Genomic DNA, 11,466 nt, shown 5'->3' with positions numbered 1-11,466 from the left:
CACTCATAGGTGGGAATTGAATAATGAGAACACCTGGACACAGGGAGGGGAACGTCACACACCGGCTCCTGTTGTGGGGTGAGGGGAGGGGGGAGGGATAGCTTTAGGAGATATACCTAATGTAAATGACGAGTTAACGGGTGCAGCACACCAACATGGCACATGTATACATATGTAACAAACCTGCACGTTGTGCACATGTACCCTAGAACTTAAAGTATAATAAATAAATAAATAAAATGAAGCAGGTGCTTTACAATGTAATAGTTGCCTTCATCAGAATCTCTTTCCTCCTTTCCTACTGGCCACCAGACCCATAAGTAGAGACAAATCTCAGCCAGAAATGACAAGATAAGTGGCAATCCTGCTAAGTAAAGAAAGGAATGATTTACCAAAGGAGCTGTAGGACCATGTGCTAATATGTATTGTCAGGAACTCAGATTGGTGGATCCTGAGCACGCTGGACCATGTTTTCAACATGAGGCATTCCTCCATAACACAATGTTTGACATCTGGCAAGGACCTCACGTGATTGTTCTAATACATTGCTGGAGTAACTCTTGAGAACTTGGGAAACGTTATGGCCCATCTTGTAGAAAGGAGAGATGCCAGAGCAGCCATGGAAAACTCTGGAGGAAGGAATCCTGAGCCTCAGAGAAGTAGGGATACTAGAATATGTCTATCATAGGAGACCAGAAAATGAACCAACTACAAATGTTCTTAAGATGGCTCATCAGTTTAGAACATAACAGTGTTTCTTCCTCATCTGAAAACTCAGATAAACCTCTGAACTTGACTTTTATCAAGAAGGAATTTTCAAATTCAAATAATCTGGACAACAAAAGCACTAACCCAGTGTTCGGCACAAACCCTTTTAGTGCCAAACCTTTATACACAGCTCTTCCACCTCAAAGTGCATTTCCCCCTGCTACTTTCATGCCACCAGTTTAGACCAGCATTCCTGGGCTACGACAATACCCAACACTGGATCAGATAAGCTTCCTACCACATATAGCCTACACCTACCCAACTGGCCACATATAGCCTACACCTGCTCAACTGGAGCAACTACCTTTGCTGATACGCAGCGAAGGAGAAAGTACCTGCGGAAACAAGGATTTCAGGGAATTGCTTTATGGAGCACAAGACTACATGTCAGGCCTAGATGTTATGACAGACTCCAACTGCTGTCTGTCTCGCAAGAAGATCAGGAAGACAGAGAGTGGTATGTATGCATGTGACTTATGTGACAAGAAATTCCAGAAAAGCAGTTCCCTTCTGCGACATAAATACGAACACACAGACCACATCAGTGTCAGATTTGTAAGAAAGCGTTTAAACACAAGCATCACCTTAACGAGCACTCAAGGCTTCACTCGGGCGAGAAGCCCTATCAGTGTGATAAATGTGGCAAGCGCTTCTCACACTCCGGCTCGTACTCGCAGCACAGGAATCACAGGTATTCCTACTGCAAGCGGGAGACGGAGGAGCGGGAAGCCGCGGAGAGCAAGGCAAGCAAGAAAGGGCACTTGGAACCCACCCTGCTGATGAACCGGGCTTACCTGCAGAGCATTATCCCTCCAGGGTACTCTGACTCGGAGGAGAGGAAGAGTACGCCGAGGGATGGCGAGAGCTAGAAACAGCGCGAGAAGGCAGGCGAGGATGGCTACGGGAAGCTGGGCAGACAAGATGGCGACGAGGAGTTCGAGGCGGAAGAGGAAGAAAGTGAAAATAAAAGTATGGATACGGATCCCGAAACGATACGAGATAAAGAAGAAACTGGAGATCACTCCATGGACGACAGTTCGGAGGATGGGAAAATGGAAACCAAATCAGACCACGAGGAAGACAATATGGAAGGTGGCATGGACTAAACTACTGCATTTGAAGCTTCCTTTTTTTTTCCAGTAGTATTGTTACCTGCTTGAAAACATTGCTGTGTTAAGCTGTTCATGCACATGCCTGACGCTTCCAGAAAGCTGTGGAGAGGGACAGAAGGGGTGGTTCAGCCAAGACAGATGTAGACAGAGTTGGAGCTGGGTATTGTTAAAAACTGCATTATGCAAAAATTTTGTACAGTGTTAAGGCCTAAAAACTGTGTGGTTCAGAGACTAATTCCTGTGTTTAATAGCATTTATACTTTAAGCACAACTAGAAAATTGTAAAAATTGCACTCTACTTACGTATCACTACAAACTTTACAAAACTATGTCTAATTTACATCAATACATTTTTAAAAGGTGCCAGCACTACCATACATCATTATTATTATTGTTATTCCTTTTTAATTTAATCTGCTCGCACTACAATGCATCAGTATTACGATTCCTCTGTACTTTCCTTTTGCTATTCATCAATTTCCCTTTTTTTTTCCAGCTTAAGTAACCACACAATTTTAGGCCTCAATTTTTTTTTTCTATGAAGAAACTTGAAGTGTTGCATGTGTGAATTTAAGATACCGAAGTCTTAAAGTGACCTGGATGCAAAAGAAAAAGTAAGATGAGAAATAAAGCCTTTGTAAGGTGGTTTTAAAAGCCTTACATGCAAACCTTTTACTCTGGGTTTCTGCAAGTGCCATCTTTGTACAGTATTAAGAAGATAACATGGGTTACCTTTCCACCAGCTTCAGTGTTAAGCTCACCCTGTTCTCTGAAGCAACCATGTCAGTATTAGAAGAATAGGCAGCAGTTCCTTAGTTTACATATGTTCGTGCAATTATTTTATGTACTTTTTTGTTCATTAATTTTGTCAGCATTACACCAAACTGTTTTTGCAACAACAAATTTTTTTTTGCATTCATTTAATTTTAGGTCAAATAACTATTTATTTATTTATTTTTTATATTTCCTAATTTTATATTTCCTAATTTTATTTATTTCATACTATAGTGTACGGTATTATAGTTCTTCAATATATAGATATATTTTAGTAAAAAAGGAACATGACATTGGTCATTTGGGCAAATTTTATGTAAAGAGAAGAGCATTTATTGTGTTTTGGAACATTAATTGTGTGATGGAATTTTTTGATTTTATTTTATTTTTGTTTTTTTCCAATTACTGGAAATTCCAAATTTGGGAACTTTTGATACGATCTTGTGAAAACACTGTATTTTTTATTGAAAATTCCACTTTCTTCATCTTGTTTTTTAGCTAAAAAGAGGGACTGTTAAATACAATGTATGATACCATGCAAAAATCTTTCTGAATTGTCTTTGTAAAAGTATTATTGAATTTTTAATTTGTAATTTCTTTTGAAAATGACCATGCTCGAATAAAAATGTAGCCAAATTAAAAACAAAAAAAAAGATGGCTCAGAGGACATTTTATTAACAAAAATGATAGAGGGCTCTGGTGAGAGAGTCACAGGCAGTGCAAAAGTGAGCAGTAATTATCCTCTGTAGGTCAGGAGTGATGATAGGAGAACTTGTTGTTACAGAAGTGGGCTCCCTAACAGTAATGAGGATAAGACTCTGGAATAGAAGAGGCCAGGAGGCAGCCCTTAACAGTCAGAAAAAGAATAAAGTAAAGCCAGTTACTGTAATGGACAGCAAGACTGGAATGGCAGCCAGAGGCATCTGTCCCATAGGAATCATGGCAATGGCTCACAGAACATAGTATTCTTAGGTGCAAAATAGATGGGCAACCAGAAAGTGTACTGCTTAAAATACATGATCCAAAAAGTTCAGAGAATGACAGTCGGGTGTGGTGGCTCATGCCTGTAATCCTAACACTTTGGGAGGCTGAGACGTGCAGATCACATGAGTCCAGGAGTTACAGACCAGCCTGGGCAACATGGTGAAACCCTGTCTCTGTAAAAAATACAAAAATTAGTCAGGTGCAGTGGTATGTGCCTGTAGTCCCAGCTACCTAGGAGGCTGAAGCAGGAGGATCTTGAGCCCAGGAGTTTGAGGCTGAAGTGAGCCATGATCACCCCATTGTACTCCAGCCTGGGCGACAGAACAAGACACTGTCTCAAAAAACAAAAGGGTTCACAGAGAATGGATGATCAAGAGACTTAAGGTCTGCTGCCTCTGTAAAAAGACTTTTTTTTTGAGACAAGATTTTGCTCTGTTTCCCACCTGGAGTGCAGTGGCCTAATCACAGCTCACTGCAGCCTTGAACTCCTAGGCTCAAGGGATCCTCTTGTCTGAGCCTCCCAAGTAGCTGGGACTGCAGGCTCGCAACACAACACCTAATTTCTTTTTTTAATTTTTAGTAGAGACAAGGTCTTGCTATGTTGCCCAGGCTGGTCTCAAATGTTAGAAAGTCTTGATTGCCCAGTTTACAGCCCTGAGGAGTTCTCAGATCCAGAGCACGTCGACTAAAGAAAGATCATATTCCCACAGAAAACAAAAAAATCCTACAACACAACAGCCAGTGAGCACAGTAGTGCTTTCCCAGTTCTTCCCAACAAGCAAATAACAGCAACAATGAAAAGAAAAGAATTATGGCTATGTACTCAAATAATTGTACACTGCAGAAAGGGGAATACCCAAATCCTTCAAAGGCTATAGGACATAGAATTGAGTAGGCACTAGTACCCAGGAACCCAAAGTACCAATATTATCCCTGATAGTGCCTATGGGGGGTCAAATAATAAATGAAGTCCTGGCCCAGGTCCATCTCACAATGGATTCATTCTCATCCATTGCTATTTCTCTGATTCCTAAAGGCATAAACAACAATTTCATACTCAGGAGTTGACAGAACTCCCACACTGGCATGCAGAGTAAGAGCTATGGCAGTAGGAAAGGCCAAGGGGAAGTCCCTGAAACTGCTCCCTGCTCCAAGATAGTAAATCAAAACCAAGATCCCATCCTGGAGTATATGACAGATATTAATGCCACCTTCAAATACTCACGTAATGCAGGAGTAATAGACTCTGTCATATCCCATTTATTCAGTAGGGCAAAAACTGGATGCATTATGATAGATGTTAATGGACTATCACAAACTTAGCCAAGTGTAGTCTCATTTGTAGCTGCTGTGCCAGATATGGTGTCTTTACTAAAGGAGATTAACACAGCTTGAGATATATCATACGTGGCTATCGAACTAATGAATGTGTTCTTTTCCATATCTACATGAGAGGAAGATAAGAAGCAGTTTGCATTCTTGAGGCACAAATAATGGTACAAATTCAGAGTTGCTGCAGAACTTTGTTAATTTTTCCATTCTCTGTCATGCTAAAATCCAAAAGGACTGTGAATGTCTGGACATCCTAAAAATGGTAGTGAGCACATAACTGTGGAATCCATCAGTCCTGCCATACACAAACCATCCAGAAGCTATTGGCCTGATAGAGTGATGAAACAACCTTTGGAATGTACAGCTGAGGGGTCAGATTGAAGACGACATCCTTCTGAAGATGGGGTGCTATAATTTATGATGGGGTATATACTGTAAACCAACGGTCATTATATGGTGGTGTGTACCCAATAGATAGAACATATGGGTGAGAGAAATAGGGATGGAAGTAGCATGAGCTGCTGAGAAAATTTGTGTGTCCTTTGTCTGTACCTTTATACACTATAGGTACAGAAGTCCTAGTCTCCAGAGAAGGAGGTGTTTCCACCAAGGGATGCAGTTGAGAGTGCTACGTGGTCATTGGGCATCTTAATGCAAATAGACGAGCAGTCACAGAAAGCAGACACTATATAACAGCGGGGATAATAGACCACTGTCCTCATGAGGATATAGAACTGCTCCTTAATAATGGGGCCAAAAAAATGGCTGGCATTAAGGTGATCTTTCAGAATATCTTGATAGTTCTACGTCCTATAAATGGGCAAATACAACAACCATCGTCCTGTGGAACTATATCCTATATCCTCTGGAGGAAAGACCTCAGCTAATGACTGACTGATATGGGTGTACAAAAGACTAAGCACCCCTTGACTCAAGGTAAGACTAACTCTGCTATGTTATTTGTGCTTCAGAGCTTCCCCATGGGAACAAACTAAGGCTAGCCTCCAGTTGAGGCCCCATTCTTACTTAGCTTTTATTCCCTCCCTATTCTGCTTCCTTCATTCCCCTCTTCTATGACCATTTCCTGGAAAAAATTACTTGAACAAAGATACCTGTTTCAGCAGCTCCTAAGGAATTTTACCTAAATGACAGAGTTTTAACGGTTTTGTTTACTGATATTTCAAAGGTACTAGAAAGCATGGGACACAATGGGCCCCAGATAATATTGTTGAATAAAAGTTTAAACCATATCATACTGAATTGTCATGCTGGGTTTACTTGCCATCATTTATTCATTTAGTAATTTCTTTTACTCACATAATTGGCTTTTATCTAGTGCTTCCTATGTTTTAGGCTTCATGCCAAGTGTTGGAGTTACAAAAAACAACGTAAGTCTGTGCTCCAGTTCTGACGGCACTGTCAGCCTTGTCATGTAGACATATCGATAAACCGACTCACTTGAGTACGAGATAACGAATGCTAATGTTATGGATTTAACTGTATGCCCTCAAAATTCATAGGTTCTATATTTTGAGATAGGACCTTTAGGGAGGTAATTAATGTTAAATTAGGTTATTAGAGAAAGACCTTAAATCAATAGAGTTGGTATACTTTTCAGAAGAGGAGGAGGCACCAGAGCTTGCTTGTGCTCTCTCTCTCTCGTTCTCTTTCTGCATGTGCACAGGGGTAAGACCATATGAGAACACAGTGAGACTGCAACCCAGGGAGAGAGGCCAACCTTTGTTGGCACCTTGATCTAAAAATCAACCGTGTTGGTACCTTGATCTTGGGCTTCCAGCCTTCAAAACTGTAAGAAAATTAACTTCTGTTGTTTAAGCCGTCCAGCCAGACAAGCAGAAACACCCAAGACCAGAGACTTGGGGCAGCCCAAGAAGACTGATACAGCTACTATACAGTGAGGGCCCGTATCTTCCATGTCTTTGCCCTGAAAGAGAAACACAGATGCTGGCACACAGTGGGCACTCAATAAATAAATAAATCACTTGAAAAAATTTCTCACAGCCTTATGCAATGTTGAGACCTGATTAGATCTTGTCAAGCACAACATCTCTCGCCTTCCATACCTCCCTCTCCCTAGCACTGTTTCAATTCTCCAACTCATGCTGGGAAAGCCATTCCATTCCTCTTTGGCTAATAAACTCCTGTTCACCTCTGGAGCATTCTCTGATCCTATTCCACCCTGAGATCCAATAGGTGCCTTCTCCAACCCGCTGGGTCTGCCTCTTCCATTGCATTCCGAATTTTGTACCACGATTTTGTGTCCATCTGTCTATCTTTTCTATGACTTAATAATCATATCAGGAACTGCGTACCCAGAACTTATCAACTGGTTTTTTTAACATCCAAAGGAGGATTGGTGTATAGAAAAAAAAAATTATCATGACTTGGGTTTTTATTGATAGTAATTTACTTACTTTTTTAAATTTTAAAATCTGTCATTCCTTTAGCCTTTAAATTCAACTTTCAAGTCCAGTATATTTGCTTATAAATTTAACAATTGGGAGTGAAAATTAAAAACATTCTCATTCTTTAATTTCTGCTAATTTATAGCATAAATTTCACAGATTAATTTTTCCTAAGCATTATTTTCAAACTTCAACAAATTTTTTCAGACATATCAAATTAAAGTCATAAAGCTTATAAACAAATTAAAATCTCTCATACTATCTAAAACTTAATTAAGTTTCCTTAAACATGTCAAACTATGTTCATAAATTGAATATATTTTATTTTCTCAAGCTAACTCTTCCAACTTTAATAAATATGAATTTATCAAATTAGTAGATCAGATACAGGTAAGCATTTCAATATCTTCAAAAGCAATATATAAATTTAGTAACTTCAATTCTCTTAAGCTTTAAGCAAATATAATTAAATAAAACCATCTTACAATTTAAATTAAAATCTTAAGCCAGATTCTCTAGAATGTCATTGTATCTTAAATGTTTCAAACATCCTACCAAGTTTATCCAAACAACACAATGAATACAAAAGTTTTCATTACACTTGTATAATCACAATTTACATGAAGTTTTAAACACCAAATTTATTTTTTATCATCTCTATGCTTATATTTTATACTTTCCTGTAGTTACAAAGTCACTTATCCAACCAAACAGAATAGAATTACCATCTCAGCCCTACTTTAGCAAATGAAATTACAGATTCAATGTTGTCAGAGATTTGAGACACAGGTTGCAAATTCAAGGGATTTGTGAAAGACTTGGGAACACATAACCTAAATCAAACCGAGAGGAAACAGCCAGAAAAACACAAATTAACAGACATTCTACAAAACAACAGACTGTACCCTTCAAAAATGTCAATGTCATTAAAAAAAAGAGAGAGAGAAAGAAGGCCAAATAGACATAATGACTACATGCAATGCATAATCCTGAATTGGATTCTGGATTAGGGAGAAAAATCATAGCCAAAAAGGCAGCATTGGAACAATTAACAACATTTGAATGCAGACTATATAGTGGATATCAGTTTTAATAAATGTAAACTTCCTGAGTTTGATAATTGCATTGTGATTATATTGGAAAATGTCACTTTCTTTAGGGTAGTGACATTGAAATACTTGGAGTGAAATGTAAGATCTCCACAAATGGTTCAGCAAAAGATAAAAATAAGAATAGTGAAAGGAATAACAATGTGAGCACATTTGTGTGTAGAGAGGAAGATAGAGCAAAAATGTGGCACAAATGTTAACAGTAGGTAAATCTAGATGAAGGGTAGGTTCTTGCAACTTTGCTACAGTTGTTTTTACAAAATAAAAAGTTAATTAAAAACAAAATTAAAGATTAAAAGTAAGATTTTGAATGGGATTATGCAAACTTGGATGTGACTTCAAGAGAATAAACTTGGGCGATAGATTTATTTTATGCAACAGAAAACCACTGGCAAATTTAAACCATAAACTGCTCTACCATCAGGATACTGGATTCTTTAGAGCTGAAGGAATATGGGGAAACCAGCTTCAGAGGCTGTGCTTGTAGGGAAAATGGCAAAATTCAACTTCCTTGCGGGAGGACAACACTGTGTCATTGCTGAGATGAGGCATGGCAGGGTGCACCACCAGTACTGCCTGATAGATGCAGACAGTGAAACCATCACCATGGCCACTGCTCCTCTAGAAGCTGGATGCTGCTGTTGTAGCTGTTGCCACGTGCTACCAGAATGAATTCTCTGCTTTTCTTCGCATCGGTAGCTCACAATTCACAGCCTAAGGCACCTGTATCTGATTACCCGAGTCCAAGGCACATACCAAAGCACTGGCTGCATGGAAGCTAGGAAAGTCAGAATCTGACTTTCAGGGTCTGTAATGTCATCAAGTCTCTGTCCACTGTCATCAAGTCTCCTAAGGGATGGGCTTCCTAAAGGAAATGGATTCCTTGATGGGGAGAAATAAGAAAAAGGATACACATCTAGGATACACAGAGGACCTCTCTAAAATGGGCCCACTGTATCTAAGGGGCCACCATAGCCAAGCGTTTCATCTGGGATTTGACTTTGCCATCCCAGTTTCACCTCACCCCTTTCTTAAGACAACCTCTTTCAATTCTCGTCACTGATGGAGTACACAGAAGTCTGCTCATCTCATCCTCACTGCTTTCAACAAAATATTTTATTGGCTAATTGTTGAATTATTTGACCTTTACACCCCCTTACCCTTTCACCACCCTAGTCAGGATTGTGACTGATGTCTCCTGGTTATGAATTGTTGTGGGACATTCCCCAGCCTTGTTTCCACTTTCTTATTCATCTGTTGCTCATTATTTAGTAAGCATCTACTGTCAGGACCCAGTGCAGGACCCAGAAGGTGGTGAGCGCTCCTGCGTGAGGACTGGTAAATGAACACATGAAGGAATGGCTAAGCAGTAAGTGGATAAATAAATTGATGGATACTATAAAAATTACCTCCCTGGCTACACAAATGACATATAAAGCACACAAATCCTGAGCCATAACCACAGACACAATTGCAATCTATTCCTTGGAAAATCTTGGCTGTGTTGAAACATGAGAGTTGATTTCCTAAGGCTGCTGTGTCCACTGGGTAGTGGGGGGCTGCAGAAGGGGTGGACTCTGTTCCTACCTGTGTGTAGGAGGAGAGAGGTCTCTTCTGTGTCATAAGAGATGGCAGGGCCAGCTAAAGATCCCATTCCTACAGCAGCATAGAGTAGCTTCTTTCCATCCTGGGGCCACCACATCCACTCCTTAGAAGGGATAACAAGCGACTAACTTTGCTCATGGCTCTGAAACCCCAGCCAGACACTAAACTACGAAAACAAACTGGTTCATTCACAGATTCTAATTTTTTAAGAGAGATGAGTAGGACACAATGAGTTAATCATCAGTGTTCAGAATCGACAAAGAGAAGCCAGTCGCAGGGCAAGTTCCCCAGCCATCCCATATTTTCTCTCTTTTTCTTGGCCTTCCTTCTGCAGCCAGGGACCTTGAAGCCCAAAGGCTGAAAAGCCTATTATCACCAGATAGAAATGTAAGTAAACAAGGCATCACAATAATGAATGCTAAAGCAGAAGGCAAGAATGGGGGAAGGACCTCTTCGCTGCAAAGGATTGGGCTGGAACTGGGCCATTTTCCAACTACCATAATAATAGAGGGCTTTTGTTGGTTTCTAGACATGTAAGTCAAAAAGGATACTTCAAGACAAGAATGGAAGGATGAAAGGGTTTCTTCACCATTGACCCTCAATCTGCATTCCAAAATTGGCTTCAAGGCTAAGAAGCTCTAATCCTTCAACCAAACAGAGGGAGCTAAAAAGAATGGATCTGAAAAGACCACAGGAAATAAGAGTGGCTATAGCACTCGGGACATAGCCCTAGTCAAAGGATTTGGGGACGTTAAAAGGAGACGAAAAGGAAGAGTCAAAAAATTATCTGCAGAATATGTATGAAACACAAGGCTGAGACCAACTGAATTACTACCCTTATTTCTCTCCCTCTCTGTGGATGTTTTAGACACCAAATCTGCGATTCCAGAGGCTGCAGCTGATATGATTGGAAATGCCGTGCATCTGTTTGTGAACTTCGAGTCTAAATTGTATTAGCGTTAAGTGATAGGGACCCCGTTTGCAATTTGATAAGCAGGAGCCGACTGTTTCTGATGTTTTACTAACAATTTGGGTAAATACACTGAAACCAATATGTTCAGCCAGGTGTTGAACGCATTTAGCCCAGCGTGGAATGGGTCTGCACAAATCTGTATCCCCAGATGGAAGAAGCCGAGTTACAAATTAGTGCAATTCAAACAGAAGAGGTTTGACCAAGGGAGAGCTTAAAGAGATCAAAGGAAAAGCAGAGGGAAATTGGATACAGTTGCATGCCAGTTCATTAGGAGGCAAAGGGGACTTAATTATTTTATTCCAGTTTTTTCTTTTTTTCTCAAAGAATTGGGTTAATGCTCTTACTATTTCAGTTTGGCCTTAAACTTCCCAAAATTATAAGGA

At 39.9% G+C, this 11,466-nt stretch overlaps 1 long non-coding RNA gene and 1 pseudogene across 2 annotated transcripts in view; one reads left to right on the top strand and one right to left on the bottom strand.

Annotated features, from left to right (window-relative positions):
- The first annotated feature begins 605 nt into the window (after nt 1–605).
- LOC134730315 (zinc finger E-box-binding homeobox 2-like) lies at nt 606–3,556 on the top strand (annotated as a pseudogene).
- A 3,199-nt stretch (nt 3,557–6,755) lies between these two features.
- The window catches only part of LOC117979923 (uncharacterized), a 69,153-nt gene continuing 64,442 nt past the window's right edge, over nt 6,756–11,466 (bottom strand). For both annotated transcript variants that reach the window (XR_004670991.3, XR_010111924.1), the window contains one exon: nt 6,756–6,915. This is a non-coding gene — a long non-coding RNA (uncharacterized LOC117979923). The remainder of the gene's footprint in view (nt 6,916–11,466) is intronic.

This window comes from Pan paniscus, chromosome 3 (genome assembly GCF_029289425.2).
Source record: "Pan paniscus chromosome 3, NHGRI_mPanPan1-v2.0_pri, whole genome shotgun sequence".
Lineage (NCBI taxonomy): Eukaryota > Metazoa > Chordata > Mammalia > Primates > Hominidae > Pan > Pan paniscus.
This window is presented reverse-complemented; position numbering and strand designations above follow the sequence as displayed.